Genomic DNA, 18,293 nt, shown 5'->3' with positions numbered 1-18,293 from the left:
CACTTATTGTTCTTACAACATAATGTTGTAAAAACAATAAGTGTTGTTTGTCTGGTCTCGCGTCACACAGTGCAACGCACCATAGACAAAAATCAAAAAAGTGAATTTCTTATTGAACCAACTCTATATGCTGATATGTTTTTTACATGTTTGAGACATACTGTAATGAGCAAAAGCGTTTCAAATCGACTGGAAACACGCGAAAATTTAATCGACCATTTTTGATTTGAATGAAACTTTGCACACGTATTTGGCTTAGCAAACTGAGCATTTTTCACAGGTGGAGAGATTTTTTACACCCATGAGTTACATTATAATGGGGCGTATGCCTTTTGGCATAGGTTTTATTCAAAGCATTGTAGCCCAGAAACCGTTGGTTGTATAGAAAAACTGTCTGAAAATGAGTTGTAGCGAATCAAAAATGCATAAAAAAATATCCACTGCACAAAAAAAATTTTTTTTACCAAAAAAAATGAAAAATAAACATTTAATTTCAATTAAAAAAAAAAGACTTGAATTTTTTTTATTTTTTTTTTAAAGAAACTTGACGTTAATACGCAACTTTTAAAAAAAAGTCCAGGATGGAGAAATGAAAAATAATTTTTTTATGGTAGATTAATTTTTTTATGAAAATTCTAATTCAAACATTTTTCGAAATATTTGTATTCTGATGATTTTGAAAGATGCAGAGAGTCATTTTGAATTGAAAAGCTTTTGGAAGTAAACATTCTAGAGGCATCGGTTTTCGAGTTATTTCTAATTTAAGCTCGAAAAATTATAATTATTTAGGAAAATACAGGTTTTTCTTAATTTGTCCATGGTTCTCCAGCAAAAACCATACGTTCATTGGAATGCTTGTTAAAAAATATACAATTCATTCTTCGACAACAAAACGATTGGGCGAACGGTTCTCAAGAAAAGAGTTAAATGTTCTAAGTGATGTAAATATATATAAGAATCGAATATTTATTTTCGAGCTTTATTATCTTAGGAACATATTTTTTTATGACATAGATACTTTACAGAACTGGTTTCACCTTATATTTTATATACTTAATGAGTAAATGATTCGTCATCTTTTGAAAACAGCTTCGTTTGTATCTTATTTTCTGAAATCGGAACAAAAGAGTAATACTTTTGTGTGGCAGCTGTTATTATAGATTTTTTGAAAATATTGCTTCATTCTGTTACTCCTTGTTCATATTCTTCATATGATACCCAACTAAATGACATTTTTGATGAATTTTTATTACAATCATACAATTCTTTTGCGCTTGTAATGGGATGTTCATGTTCTTTAGCTAAACTTGCATTTCCTGCCATTCGTTTTAATATGCCACCAATTGCATCGCATGGGCCTTTACCATGAGAAGTCGCAAAAAAATGCCACTCTGCATCGACGTTATATTTTGTTTTGAACTTGCAAAGACTTGCAAAGTTTTTTCTATTTTTATATTGTGAGGCAGCTCCATCAGACATTAATATCGCTTTTTTCAACTCTATTGTTGTTTTCAAAAAACTCATAAATTTGGCAATGAACACCTGAAGCGCAACAGTATCATGATGGAGTACTTCCGATATTATGATGAAGCTGATATTCTTAAGTGTTCCAGATTCTGAATAGTAAACAATGAAGGGATGAATGGTGGCTTGACTATCATTCCAATAACTACACGAGTCACAGATTGATAAAGACGTATTAAAATGAGCTTGACTGTTCAATATTTTTAATTTTGCAATAACGTTTTCGTTTAATTTGCGTAAGCTTGATGAGCACCGATGATCAGGAAAGGGTTCACAGCATGTGGGCTTGGTATATGCCATTTTCACTTTATTCATCTTCACAAAATGCAAACTGTTACTAACACATCTGGAGTAGTGCAATCGTATTTATATACGAAAACAGATATTATAGGTAACCCAGTAGGTTGCAACAGATATTATAGGTAACCCAGTGGTTGCGTACTTTACAAACAGTTATTATTAGTAAACAAGTAGGTAGTGTTGCACGACAAACATATTTTTTATAAACCATCCGGCAAGGGGGAACGTGTAGGTAGGCTAAGGTTTAGCGCTTGAGTTATTTATTCAATCGTTTTGTTGTCAAAGAATGAATTGTATATTTTTGATCAAGCATTCCAATGAACGTATGGTTTTTGCTGGAGAACCATGGACAAATTAAAAAAAAACGTGTATATTCCGAAATATAAATAATTTATTGAGCTTAAATTTAAAATAACTCGAAAACCGATGCCATTAGAATGTTTACTACCAAGAGCTTTTTGATTCAAAATGACTCTCTGCATCTTTTAAAATCATCAGAATACAAATATTTTGAAAAATTTTTGAATTAGAATTTTTTCAAATAAAATTAATCTACCATAAAAAAATTACTTCTCATTTCTCCATCCTGGACTTTTTTTTGAAAGTTGCGTATCAACGTCAAGTTTCTTAAAAAAAAAATGAAATAAAAATTCAAGTCTTTTCATTTAAATTGAAATTTAATGTTTATTTTTAATTTTTATTGGTCAAAAAAATTTTTCTTGTACAGTGTATATTTTTTTTATGGTGTATTTTTAATTCCCTACAACTCATTCTCAGACAGTTTTTCTATACAACCAACGGTTTCTGGGCTAAAATGCTTCGAATAAAACCTATGCCAAAAGGCATACGCCCTTTTAGAATGTAACTCATGGGTGTAAAAAATCTCTCCATCTGTGAAAAATGCTCAGTTTGCTAAGCCAAATACGTGTGCAAAGTTTCATTCAAATAAAAATGGTCGATATTCGACCATAGGTCATTTCGCGCGATCTTTCTCAACTCCTATCTCTACCTTCACGTGGTACCGACCTGAGTGTCTGTTCCCCAGGTTAGGGACGGCCCAAACAGCGACTGATCCGGAGCGGATGGCTGAACTATGAAGTACGGTATCTCGCCAGCTACACCCAAAACGGCAGCCCCGTCGCGAGACTAGGCATCGCAGCCCTAGTAAGGCAGCATGCTGAAATAAACATACTACGAACAATCCAGAGAATGATACGAATCGGAACAATCGGTATAGACCTAGTCAAACCCGGAGAACGTGAATTCCGGGCGGTTGATCCGGCCGCGGGCACTTCTTTCAAGTATCACATTTACTACAGTGGCGGTAACAGAGCGGAACGGGGCGTCGGTTTCGTGCTACTTGGAAACCAAATGAAGCGTGTGGAGGCCTATTAATGACCGTCTATGCGTATTGAGGATCAAGGGCAGATTATTCAATTACTCTAACATTATTGGTAGGGAGAGTGCCCACAGCACGATATAAAGATCGTCATCGGAGATACGAACGCACAAGTCGGACAAGAGGAGTTCTTTCGTCCCGTTATTGGTAGGGAAAGCATTCACTCTACCACCAACGACAACGGCTTGAGGCTGGTGAACTTCGCCGCGGCCAGGGGAATGGCCATCTGTAATACCCATTTTGCACGTCTGAACATTCGGAAGCACACCTGGAGACACCCCAATGGAGAGGCTTGCTCCCAGATCGACCACATGCTGATCGACGGCCGGCACCTTCCAGACGTCATAGATGTGCGATCCTTTCGAGAGCCAAACATCGACTCGGATCACTATCTCGTGGTAGGCAAGATTCGCGCCCGGTTGTCCAACGTATTTAAATCGGGATTGGCGAGAAAGATACGTCTGGACATTCAGAAGTTATCAGCGGAAGGAGTTGCTGCAGAGGATACTTGGAAAGTTGATAGACGGTTCGGTGAACCAGCTGGAGTGAATCTGAACGAGCAGTGGAAGCACATCCATGATGCAGTCAACGAAACAGCGCGAGAAGTGATAGGCATGACAACGGGAACCACGCCTAGAGGTGACGGAGGAGAAGAACCGAGCCTGCGCCCACACGTTAGTAGCAGCTAATCGTGTAACGCGTCGTGCTGTAATGGTCGGTTTAATGGCGTTAACCACTTCAACTTCAGCCGAAAAGACACGTTCGACCCGCATTGGTTTTTATGATGCTTAGGCTCGGGGTTTCGATACCTTCAACGATTCGCTTGAAAAGAGTTGAGCCAATCCTGATTCAAATTCAACCTGAAGATGAGCCCAGTCATTGCCCCCAATCACGTTCACATCTGAACCAGAGTCAATCAAAAACAGAATGAGCTTAGAAGAACCTAGTCGACAATAAACCAAAGCATCGGAGAGTGAAATGGAATTGATGAACTGAAAGAAAACATGCTTTTTACTAGGTACGAAACAATATTTCAGCTTTTATTCAATTATAAATCATACCTTTTTTTCAAAGTCTCTTTCAGATTTATTGCGACATACAGCTGCAAAATGACCGATACGACCACAGGTGTCACATTTTTTATTTGTAGCCGCACATTTTCCATTCTTGTGAAAAGTGTAATTGCACTTCGAACAACGTTGTCGCACATTATCTCTTCTTCGCGATCTCGGAACCCTTCTCACAGGCTCTTCCCCACGATTTCTTCTGCTGCTAATGTTCATTCCGATTTGTTCGCGCAGGACTTTATTCAATTCAGGCGTTTCTGTTTCTTTCTCCACCGCTGATAATTCTATGTTAGTGGAAGTTATTACCTCTGGGTCGTAAGTCTCGTTTCTGGTTGCTGCTTGCAATACAAAGCTTGTATCATGTCCGTAGGTGCGGGCTGTGTCCGTTATTTTTCGGTTTCTCATTCCCTTCAGCAATTGTGCTCTAACGGATCTGTCTTGATCAGTCAGCCTATATCCACAAAGGCGAATCTTCTGCACCAATCTGGTGTGGAACATGATGGTAGATTCCCCAATGTGTTGCTGCATATTTGAAAAAGCTTCGGATTCTGATGTGGTCTCGATCATCGATTTTAAATATTTTTCTATACCAAAAACGAAAGACTCATAGCAATTTGAGTCATTTAGATCTGGTTTAAGGTTCGCAGCACGTATTATACTTTGCATTTCCTCACCAATCGATAAATAAAGCAGTTGTTAACGTCGTGAAGGATCATTGACGTTTGCGAGCGTTGCGGCGATCTCGAAATTCTCGTAGTACTTTGCCCATTCTTCCCAAATTCTGTTCACTGGTATACTTTTAGAGAATGGTTTTATATGGTCCCATCGAATTGCTGTTTCATTAGCTCTTGAAAGATTACTACCCCAAGCTACTTCATTCGCTGGTGCTGTTATATTATCAAACTTCTGTAAGCGATCTTGCGCTGCAGCCAAAGCTTTTTCTAGCGCACTTATTCTAAGGAATATTTCTGTCTGATAGAATTTCTGCGTTCATTGCTCGTCCCTGTGTGATCCGAGCAACTCTCCCGAACTAACATGATTGATGAACCTGTGTCTTCAAAAGAAAAGGATTCAGGATCAGAAGACAGGAACTCGCTATCAACTATCTCTTCGCCCGCCACGTCCAAATCTGAAGGCCAATTCGATTCAGGTGAAATTGCTCGAACGTTTCCCTCCATTGTTGGGCAATCAGCTGCAGGATAGAAATGACAAATAGAGATTAACCGAAGGACTCACACTTATTTTAAGACATTCTTTCGTTAATGTACAACACTTAAAATAACGTTTGGCTCTTTTTTTTTCATAGAAGCCGAACCGTGTTGGCATCTCTCAACAGTTATCGAGGGCTTGATACAAACGTCTCGACCAATCAAGTTACAAGTTTTTCTTCTTTTTATTATTGTTATTATTTATTTTATTTATATAACACTGATTGTCGTCTCGTTTTATCACAGTTTTTGTAATCAACGATGTACGTTTCGTGACACCGAATCGTAGATCCTCTAGTATCCGAGATACTACGGTGAAACGTCTCGTCCCATCGAATCGATTGGTAAGTTTTCGGTTTATTAATGAACGTCTCGTAACACCGAATCATATGGTGGAACGTCTCGTATCATTGCGTTGATTTAGGCAATTTTCACAGCTAAACTATTCGGCGAGATAGACACCGCGTGTCACGTGGTAAACTTCGTTCACATTGAGAAAGGAAAAACAAAAAAATATCGGTGCGTTCACTAGCGATGTGTATAAATAGAACCACTAACGGATGGTTTAATACAATCTGACTGTCCTGACATTTATTCCTGTTCTTTTTTTGCAATTATTAACTGAACTTGCAAATAAAAAAAAAGAAACCTGGCAGGATCGCCAAATGTGCGTCTTACCTTATTGAAAATGTAGCAACGAAAGAGGTGGAACCAACGAAGTCATTTCGCGGCTTACTATGATTTGTTCGGTTCTGTACTTTTGAATTGCTGTCATCATAAGATGTGTCGATATAGAGTTCTCCAGGCGCGTTTGTATTAGTGCGATGTATTCAATTTTTCTTTGTTAGCTGTAAGAATTTTTTGTCACCTGTGAGAACTGTCATCTAAAGGAGAGAATAAAAAACTACCGAGTTTGATTCACACTATCACAAATTTCAATATACAGTGTAAAGCGGGCCGTGTCGTAGTGTTCGTGTGTTTTCGCTTAGAGAACTCTATAGAATGCGCCCGTGTTTGTTAGGTTATCTGTTGCGTCTCAGATATCTTATACCTGCTGCACAAATACCAATGCGGTTTCCGAGTGGGGCGATATACAACGGACCAGATGTTTACCTTGGGACAGATTCTCGACAAGTTTCGAGAACACAACTTGCAGACGCATCATCTGTTTATTGACTTTAAGGTGGCGTACGACACAGTGAAACGCAACGAGCTTTGGCAAATAATGCCAGAACATGGTTTCCCAACAAAACTAATTAAACTGTTACGTGCGACGCTTGACGGTTTCACGTCATGCGTCAGGACAGCAGGCGAATTTTCGGACGCGTTGGCTCGCAGAGAGCGTGGTAGTTCTGCGGGTGTTGGTGCTGGTGTTGGAGATGGATGGGGATACTTTCGAAGTGGTCGACAAATTTGTTTATCTCTATTCTATCTAATTTGTTTATACTCTCGTGACATGTGACAACGGGGTGAGCCGTGAAGTGAAGAGGCGGATTGCGGCGGCGAATAGATCTTATTACGGATTGCGTAGCTAGCTTAGGTCCCGTAGCCTACAGATCCGTTGGAAATTTGCACTCTATGGGACTCTGATCCTCCTGGTGACGCTCCACGGACATGAATCGTGGACGTGAAAGAAGGCCGATCGACGAGCGCTTGGGGTCTTCGAGCATAGAATCCTGCGATCAATACTCGGAGGCAAACTAGAGAATGGGGTGTGGCGCAAGCGCATGAGCTGTACGAAGTATACAAACACGCTGATATTGTCAAGCTGATGAAACACGGCAGGTTACAATGGGCTGGCCATGTAGCACGGATAGCGGATGAGCGACCGGAAAAGACAGACCTCGCACGCGCTGGATGTGTGCTGTCGACGAGTATGCCAGAGCAGCGGGTGTAAGGGGAGACTGGAGAGTAGCAGCCCAAGATCGAGTTTCGTGGAGACGTATTCTGGATTCCGCATAGGATCTCAACGATCTGTCGCCATAAAAGTAAGTTTGTACACATTTGATCGTTTCTCAATATAATCGCGAAATACTGAACTGAAAAATTCGGGAGTTGATCAGTTGAATAGTATATTTTATTTTAGAACTTCGTCACGAAAAATATTCATGAATATGTTGATAAAAATATATCTCGCGGTGACGATTAAAAAAAATAGAAACGTTTTTGGTTTCTCCTCACCAAGTTAAAAATATGTAAATGAAGAAAATTTCTAAAAACCACTTTGTGATAATTACCCTAAGTTTGTGTAAGGCTCTCCAAAAGTTACTACCTGGGGACCATGGAAAATGTGAACCTGTGCCGAATTTCGGTAGATAAGTTACTACAGCAAAATTTAACTTAGAGAACGAAATATAGTTCCGACTATTTTATTAGGCACAATGATAAAAAGAGTGAACTGGTTTCGTGTAAGGTTTATTCGCTACTGACTATTTCTTGCTATACTGGACGATAGTAAGTCTTAGTGGTGAGTTCAATAAGCCGATCGTATCCGAATTCTACCTACGCTAACGATCGGCATCAAGTGAAACATTGATAAGGCTACACGAGGGTGTAAGTGGGAGATAAAACTTATCGTGTTTGTGGATCACGTGTGATTGCCAGTATGATGGCCCTAGCACCCCGCCCTTTCGACGCTTTTTCAGCATTCCTGATCATTTACAGAACATATACTTCATACGAATTTGAATCTTCTCTTAAAAATCACAAACATGTCATTTGTGCGGACTGGGAAGCTCCATTCGAGGACTGTTGCAACACCATCAAAACAGCCATCAACAGCGTAGCGGAGAACGCCATCGGACATGTGGGACGAACCCAACGAAAAGAGTGGTTTGACGACGAATGTAGGAAGGTGATGGATGAGAAAAAATCTGCGCGGGCGGCAGTGCCAGAGTGGCAGTGCCACAGTTCAGAACGTGGAAATACATGGACAGAAGGAGATACAGTGAACCCAAATCTTCCGGAAGAAAAAGCACCGCCTGGAGGAAGAGTTTGCAGAGCTTGAACAGCTGCATCATTCTCAGGAAACGGAAAATTTTATCAGAAGCTCAACGCATTCCGCAGAGGCTTTGTGTCACGAGCCGACATGTGCCGGAATAAAGATGTTAGTATTCTGACGGACGATCGTGAGGTGACCGAAAGGTGGAAGCAGCACTTCGACGAACACCTGAATGGCACCCAGGCAGGAGACCATGACGGTGGAGAAAGCGATCCCGCCGGTGCGACAAATGTAGAAGACGTGCCAGCCCCAAAGATAGGCGAAGTTAAGGATGCCATCAAACAGCTAAAAAACAAAAAATCGGCTGGCAATGATGGCCTCGGAGCGGAGCTTATAAAGATAGGCCCGCAAATGCTGGCCTTTTTTTGCAACAGCTGATTGCAAGAATTTGGAATACAGAACAGCTACCGGAGGAGTGGAAGGAGGGGGTTATCAGTCCCATCTACAAGAAAGGAGACGAATTGGACTGTGGGAACTATCGTGTGATCACCATCCTGAACGCCGCCTACAAAGTGCTTTTCCAAATCATTTTCCGCCGACTCTCACCGCTAGCCAACAGATTTGTGAGAAGTTATCAGGGTGGCTTCGTGGAAGGACGGTCTACAACAGACCTAATCTTTACCACACGGCAAATCCACCAGAAATGCCGGGAATACAGAGCCCCCATGCACCACTTATTCCTCGACTTTCAAGCCGCGTATGACACTATCGACCGAGAAGAGCTCTGGAAGGTCATGGATGAAAACGACTTTCCGGGGAAGCTGATTAGACTGGTAAAAGCTACGGTGGATGGGACGCAGTGCTGTGTGTGGATTTCGGATGGATTGTCGGGTCCATTTAAATCCCGCAGGGGGCTTCAACAGGGTGATGGTCTCTCCTGCCTGCTATTCAATATTGCGCTACAGGGTGTAATGATCACGCGAGGTACGATTTTCAACATATCCAGTCAATTCGTTTGATTTGCTGATGACATGAACATTGTCGGCAGAAAAACTGCGGCGACGGCAGGATAGTACACTAGACTCAAACATGAAGCAGCGAGGAATGGGTCGCAGATAAATACGTCTTAAACGAAGTATATGCTAGCCGGCGGAACCGAAACCGACCGACATCGCTTAGGCAGTAGCATTACGATCGACGGCGATAAGTTCGAGATAGTCGACGAGTTTGTCTATCTTAGCTCACTGGTAACCGAGGACAATGAAAACAGCCGTGAGATCCGGAGGCGTATTATCAGCGGAAGTCGTGCTCACTATGGGCTCCACAAGCAATTGCGATCGAACAGACTAAGCCCCCGTACGAAGTCTAACCTGTACAAAACGCTCATAAGACTGGGCACGTTGCAAGAATGCCGGACAACTACCCTGCGAAGATGGTTTTTGCCTCGAACCCGGCAGGAAGAAGACGGCCAGGGGCGCTGCGAGCAAGATGGGTAGACCAGGTGAAGCGAGATCTGGCAGAGAGTACACGGTGTCCCAGAGATTGGAGAGCAGCCAACCAAAAACCGAGTGAATTGGAGAAACTTTGTTTGTCAGGCTATGTCATGACGGAATGCCAAATAAATAAATAAATAAAAAGTAAATGATAGCATTTCACCAAGACAGCCAAGTAAGCTCATACAAGAGCAAACATCAGAAATAAGCACAGACACAGAGTATGACAGAGGAAAATTTAGACAGTAAAAACCGTGAAATTATAAATTACACTATTCAAATCGTTCGATATTTGTTGTCAAAACTACGAGACGAGAGACTGAGGCAAAAAAAATCAAATAAAATTTAGTTTTGAAATAATATTTTTTAAGAAGACATAAACTGGTTATCTTTCGATTAGCTGTTATTAGTTTTCATTTGGCAGTGTAGCCCCATAATAATCTTCTATAAATAAATATCTTTTTAACTCTAAATTTTAAAATATACAAAATATTCCAAAGACCAAACCAAGATACCTACCTGCTAAATGTCGAAAAAGACTTTTGACCGTAACTTGTATGTGCGAGCAATTTGATTCAGTATAGCGAAGAAAGCAGGTTTTCAAAAATAGAGAACCCTAGCAAAATCAGATGTGGCAACGTGCTGGACATGCTTTTGGAAACTACCAGCTCTTCAATGAAAACAGACATCACCGTAAGATCATGAAGCCCCGACGATTAACTTTGCACTTGGCATACAGGAGAGGCAACAATCAGATTTCCGTTTCAGGTTTCAGCGTTGCAGGGCCGGCGACGTGCAACCGTAGCTCGGCCCGATTACGTGCTGCTACATTCATGAGCGAACCATGTCAGACATCATTAGTCCGATGATAGATCAAGGAAATTTGGCAAAATTACGGGACGCTTCGTGACCTAATACTTTGGACGAATGGCACGAAAAGGAACCTGCAAGGAATGTTATCATACAACTAGCCTGGCATTCGTATTAGCTGCGAGGCAAGTGGAAGCTTGGTATGTGCTAAATGTTACGTACCTGAGATACTAATAGCCTTCATTTACGCATTGCATTTCAACGTAATTCAAATCGATGTAGCATCGATATTTACTTTCCTCTTTATTTTGCGTACAAAAATCTAATTAAATTTTTGCACACAATTTATCGACACACAATTAGGACTGAAGTAAGCAGGCAGTCATGCAGTGTATCAAAAATCAACAATCGAATCAAAAAAGCGACACGATTACTATTTTACACAAAATGCTTGCCGTTTGCCGTATGAATTAAAATTAATTTCGATATAAATGCGTCGCTTCCAATCTCGGCCATTGCGAAATTAATTGGATTCCCTGCTCTAGGAGCGCATTGCGAGGCCACACAGGATATCGCACTAATCATGCTCGGCAATGCACGCAGTTACTGTTTCAGTATTTCATGCTTGTCTGTTTTTTTTTGTTTGTTAGTTGTTAAGGCATGTTGATGGAGAGGTCATTTTGCGGAAAAAAATCGTAGCCAGCAACAGCGCAGGCAGCACAACCCGGGAAGTGTTGTGGAGTTTTTCTTGATTATTCATGGCACCTGGAATGGTAGGTATAAGACTGTGAAAATTTAATTATCCATGGCTCGAAATGCATTGTTCTCGTTCATAGTTGCCGCGGCCGGTTCCCGGCAGATATAAAGGAGAATGGGATTTTTTTCTCTGCTATTTCCTGTTACTGCGTCACAGAAAAAGGGCTCGAAGGTAGGTATCGAAACACATTTTATCGGTGATTGTGCGAGGTTAATCTTATAAAAATAAATCATTTCAAAATGATCTGTTATGGGATATTGAACTTCTTGTTTAAAAAATGAACATTGCATAACGATACATCTGTTATATGTGGTGAATGATAAATGGAAATCTGCTTACTTCAATTATTGTTCGAAACGAATTACAAATTGTAGTGATGAATGATGCCCAAGAAATTCACAATCAGAGAGAGCTAAACAGTCGTGGGCTAATAATTGCGTGGTGCGACTAATTGCAGAGGGAATTCAGAAAGACTGCATCAACTATTTCAATGTCATGCAATATATAATATTAATAACATCAGATAATTACAACCCGTCATCAAAGCATTAGTGATAGAGTTAAAATTTACCCGGAACATTTAATAGGTAAAACTCATAAATGATTTCTATCGACCATAATTTTCCGAAAAGGAAAAGGCTCTTCAACCATAACAGTTATCTGTTTTAAGCAAGGGAATGGTATGGTAGCCTTCAAGCGTTACGAACATCTATTTCTGTCCCGTTTGTCCCAAAACTTTTTTTTCTGCTGTCACAGTTTGCTTCGCTTTGCTTTGGGACACAATTAATGTACCAAATATCACTTAGAATATCACATACCATGTGAAAACCTTAAGAAATTGCTCAAAACTGTCTGATATGCTATTAATAATTGCAGTCAACATTTAGCCGGTTTGCCCGAATCAACATAAGATAAGGGTGAACTGCCCATTTTTCGGGTGCCAGTGCCAGTGATGTTGGTAACGCGTCAAATGTATGCTAGCTGACAGCGATGCTATTCCCGTGGTTTTAAGCTCAAAGTCCTCTCCTGCACACTGCCCGGAAAGGAATAGGAAGCCCATCTATATTGAAATGCCAAAATTGAAAATGTTATATATCAAAACTTGAAGAGTCCTTTTCCTGTTTCCCATTCACGAGACCACCGCCAGTCCGACCAGGTGCGCCGGGTTTCGACTTTTCCCATTTTTCCTCTTGACGACGAAATGAACCGAAATGGCTCGAGTAAGCGGGAAAAGGAGATTAAAAGTTAGTTTCTTTTATTTTCCCGACCACCGGCTGATGGTGGAGCGGTGCAGCGGGAATGTTCTTGATCCCTTCTTATGCGGATTGGTAAAGTTTGGGCAAAAAGGTTGCACAAACAAGACTCAACCGATGCGATGGCTGTTTGTCTACACACCCAGCAGATTCCGCATGATCCTGGCGCCGGGTTATGCGTGGTTGCTGACGGGGGGAAGCCCGAATGGCCTGTTTGAGTGGGAATTTCCTATTTGATGGATTGCTTCGACCGAAGAGGAAAACTTGTGATCGAAGAATTATTAAGATTAATTCGGTTAAAGTATGTGAGCTTTTGTTCGGCTCGTTGGTAGAGTAGGATTTGGATTTCCGAATAAATTGACTATTCGAAAGAGGCAACGGCTCAGGTTGCAGAATGAACACGAATAATACTGTTAGTTTGGCTGCAAAAATGCTCAATTTGTATGACAGATAGGATGATCAGAGATAACGACGTACCTACAAACTGTCCGCTATTGTTACAATGAAAAAGCACTCAGCACATTCAAGCAGCTTGCAAATGTTCTCTGCGTAGCATCAGCAGAATGCTCCGCTTTTGAAAAGTAATGTTGCAAACTGGTTGGCAACAACGTATAACCTGTTGTTGACCGGAACTTTCGTGATGAAGCAGAAAACTTTACAATCTGCTGTCCGACTTTTCCCAAACCGAAGTATTACCACCTGATTGAGTCTTCATGGTGCGGGACGGGGAGGGTATTTATATTTCCACTTTCCGCCACCAAATCTGTTTGACACAATTCTCTTCTGCGTCTTGGTGAAAGCGCCAACAAAACAGAACGAGTTTCCACTCAATTTGTTGAACTTTGTGGTTTTTCGTCTGCTGAACTTTCTTCACCATCAAAGTGTGCATTACTGCAAGAAAGTTATGCTAAAATCTTGAAGAATCGAACTGGGACTCATTGCTGCGGCAGGTAGGAGAGCGTCCGGATGTGTCCTGCACTGGTCTGAGTTTTCGCAGATAGCTGGAGGGCGACACTATACCTTAAAACTCTCAAGAGAGTCACGTTTCTGGTGCTGACGCCCAGATGGTTTTTATTGCACTTTGTAGTGAAGATTTTGCCCGGAACAGGACTAAAAGTATGATGACAGCGACGCCAGCTGAGTTTACCGAGTTCTATTTATCAAAACTTCCGTCGAGATTAGTTAAAAAGAAGCTCCACTAGAAGCGTTACCGCTGTCGTTCAACGTAGGATGTATGGAAGGAGTGCTAATCGTTGGCACAGGCTGTGACAATAGAAAGCGAGTTCATGCCACCTTTTTTGATAGCTGACAATTGTATTAATTTCCAATCAAGAAGAAATGAAGAAATGATTTATGCTAAGCGATTGTCGACTACAGAGTTTCTTGGTTCGAACCATCTGCCATCGAACGCTAAACAATAAGTTCATTTTGTAACGAAAAATTTCAACTTTTCTCGACAACCGAGACCGGTCGTCATTGTTCATGTTGACAATGTTGATCAATGATCTCATCACTAATCGAATGAAACACCAGTCATATAATATCGGAAGATTTGAAAACATATCTTGTGTTGTCTGTAGAGAGGTGGACACAAATGAACACAGAATCAAAACGTGTACACAGACGAAACAAATATGGGGTTGGTGTTCAGATATTCTCACTCTGGCGTATAAGTACGCAAAATGAAATGCATGTAGCAGCTCTTTGGCTGTTATATCTTGCATAAGTTTTAATGTAACGCATTTCTCAAAAAGTAGTTTTTTTGTTTTCAAAAAATTGATAAGATAAAGATGGTGGAATGATAGGAGAGTTTTCCAAAAAAATTAATCCACCTAGCGCTGAGACCCAGCCTTTCTCATTCGAACTTATTATTTGTTTAAATAAATTTACACCAACACTTAAAAAATACACCTTGATAATTTCTGCTGGATTTGTTATTCATTCTAAAAAACAAATTTTTGGTAGCCAACAGCACAACTATACCGAACATGTAAAATATAACATTCACACACATATGAACATACATTAACACATATACATGCAAATAACATTAAATTCTTTCAAATATATGATGCCATTTTGTTTTTGATCGCGGTAAAATCGATTTGTACTCGAATACTGCGTATAAATATTTGAAGTGTTTATGTCAACTAAAGTCGGTAGATCTAATTTATAAATAAATGTTGCACCTTATACATTACTTTTAATGATCTTATCAGTGAAAATGAAATTCTTTAACGCAGTTGATATTACTGATCGTTTTTGAGGGGCATCCAATGAATGGGCAAATACTAATCAAAACGGGTTCTTGAAACCTGGATTATACCCAGTGGCCAGAATCCGACCTCAAACCAATTAATCCAGATGACCACTTATGGTTGCCTGATAATCATAAAATTATAAAATCCATCATAAAATTGCCGAACTGCCTAATCTGGGTATTTTGATGGCGAAGATGGCGACAGTTTCCGATCAACAACCTAAAGTGACAAATATCATCCAATACGATTTGGGGTAGCGGTATGATAACTGGAATCCAGAAATCTCTTCAGACGCCATTTTAAATTACTAGACAGTAGCTTCCGGTTTCTAGAAACCGGTCTAAAAAAAAACATTACGCAATGTGAGTTTTTCAGTACCCGGGATGACACTCAGAAGTCAGGAATCAACTCCATACTTCATTTTGAAATCCGAATTTGCGACTTCCGATTTCTGGAAAACATCCTTCAATTGCCAAATATAATCCAATAAAGGTATATCAACTCTTTGGATTCTAGAATATTGATGTTGTATCTGAAGGAATAATTGGAGCATAGTATTTGAAATTTGACGTAATATTTGTACTGAATAAATAGTTTTTCTATCATAATGACTCCTTATTTCGAACTTTGATCGAAGCGCCTTTGGGTTTTGATTCTTTGTAAGTTTGAGGAGCAATCTTTTCGTTTGACACTTGTTTTCTTTAAATAAGTCGGGTAATCTTTGAGACAACAGACTTTCAACATTTTAACAGTTTAAAACATAATGGTTAAAATAAAAGTCCGATTACACTGGTCAACACAAGTGTGGCTCCGAAGGTCAAACTAAGAAAAAATGAAAATTATAGCTTTTCCTGTGAATTTTTTCTTTCTAGGGCAACTATTGTGACCTTCAGAGCAGCATTTTATTCGATATTGTCAACCAGTGTTATAATCAAATAAAATGGGTACAAATTAAGCAACTAAACCTTCAATTAAAACTAAGATTGTTAAAGTAAGCCATGTCGTCTTTGGCATAACGAGGGTATTTATAAAAGTTTCCTGAACACGTTTCTTTTCATAACCTTCGAACTATATGTTCAATCATCATAAAATTCGTTATTCAGGGGTTTTGAAGGCAGCCCGTTCATTTGATGCTTATGTTTAGGGACAGTGGTAAATCGCGATTTCGCGGAAGCCGCGAATTCCGCGAAATCCTGCGTCGACCGCGAAATTCACAAAAACCCGCGAAATGCCGCGAAAGTAATAGAAAATAGCAGCATTCTATGTCAATCTTGAAACATTCAGATTCGAAACCTGCGAATTTTCTGAAAACCAGCGACACGGACAAAGCTGAAGAATAATGGGCACCTCGAGGGCAACTTTTCCTACGCAACCAATAAGATGAAACAGTACTTCTGCACTCAATGGGATTTTGTCAACCTGGAACTGTCTTCGGTTGCTAGATCCTCTTCGAGCAAATATTTTGGCGATCGATAGAATTCCAGAGTGTGCAGCCAAAATCGAAGTTGCTAAATGAACTTAGTACCTACTAGTAAGCAATTTTAAAATACCTGACAGTGAGAACGGTACGGTATTATAATTTTTGTAGGTATTCGGATCGCAAACGTTTCCCTGAGCTTTTCCGGTTGGCAATTAATATTTATCAATTCCTGGAAACTCGGTAAATACTGAACGCAGTGTGAGCCAAAAGTACGTGCCTATCGACATCAAAATAGAACTGAACAGAATTTGGCACAGTAAATACTTATAGTCAGTGATGCAAAGAAATCATGAATCGTACGGTTAAATTACCGTATGTTAAATTAAATAAAACAGTTGTTTCTTATTGTTACGAAAAATTTTACTTTATTTAGTATTTTGTGTGAAAATAGTTGCCGCGAAATTTCCGCGAATTTGAATATTTTCTATTTTGCCACCCGCGAAATTTCAGCTTTTTTGCCGCGAATTACCACTGTTTCTACTTATGTTATTCAAATCGGTTGTGTAGTTTCTAAGATAATGAAGTTTCATAGCTTTTACTTTTTGATACATAACAGACAAAATTACAGTCCGATTATAATAAAATTCAAATGGGTCTTATCAAACAACTAGACCTTTCTATTGCCACTTATCTTGTGAAAATCGGTCCAGCCATCTCTGAGAAAGGTGAGTGAGTTTAAACAGTCTTTGAAACATGTTTATTTGCATAATTTTTGAACCACATGTCCAATCATTAAAAAAACTATTTTACAAATGAACAAGCCCGTTCTTTTGATACCAATTTTGTTCAAATCGGTTGTGTAGTTTCTGAGCTAATGAAGTTTTGTGATTTTCACATTTTGATACATAACCTCGAAACTAAAAATCCGGGAGGAGTGAAAGAAGCCCGCAGCGCACACTGGGGCGACTTCATACAAATGCTGGCCAAGCAAAGAATTTTTTCAAATAATGGAAAATACATGGTTTTTATGTTAATTTGGGATGCTGAGTCCGAATTTGATATTATTTCTGCATTAAAATGCATGTTTTTGACGCCAGAGAGATTTTCATGTTATTTTGTATATATTATATGAGGAAAATTTTACGCCGGTTTCAATCTTTTGGAAAATAAAATGCATGATGCTTTTCTATGCCATAAAAATATAAAATATTAATTAGTTATTTAGAAAATAGAAAAAAATCAATTGAAAAATATGCTTTGTGTTGAAAATCACTTATGATTTGTTTTTTTCAAAGTGACTATATTACATTGCTTCTATTTATCGCATTCTTCTTTTCACTTCTACCTTCATCTTCATTGTTGTGTTCATTTTCAATACAGTTTTAGTATCTTCAGGGAGGGTTTTCAAAAAACAATTTCTAACGTCAAAATAATAATTCACTATTTGCTCTGTAGAAATTAGCAGGCGATGTATTATGTCATTATTTGTGCTTACACTTTTTTTTTTAAGGAGGGATTTGTTAGTAGCTTAAGTATTTATGATAAATATTAGTAAATAATGAGTATGTGTGTCCAATCACAAATGGTGACTTCTCAACACTGTTAGAAATTCGTAAATTTAATTGTTAGGATTTGTTTGCTTTCGCAATTAGGACTTATCATTCGTAGGGATTTAAACCTACTTGTCAGAAAAGGGGAAGTAAACTTACAACTAACTTAATTGCTAACTTATTGGCTATGAAGAGAGCTTATCGTAGGAATTGAGGATTGCAACGATTTTTGTCGAAAATTGTTAATAATTTTATTTGACATAGCTTCTAATGGTTCAACACCAGTAAGTCTATGTAATTCGAGTGTATC

Source organism: Wyeomyia smithii, chromosome 1 (assembly GCF_029784165.1).
Source record: "Wyeomyia smithii strain HCP4-BCI-WySm-NY-G18 chromosome 1, ASM2978416v1, whole genome shotgun sequence".
Taxonomy (NCBI): domain Eukaryota; kingdom Metazoa; phylum Arthropoda; class Insecta; order Diptera; family Culicidae; genus Wyeomyia; species Wyeomyia smithii.
This window is presented reverse-complemented; position numbering follows the sequence as displayed.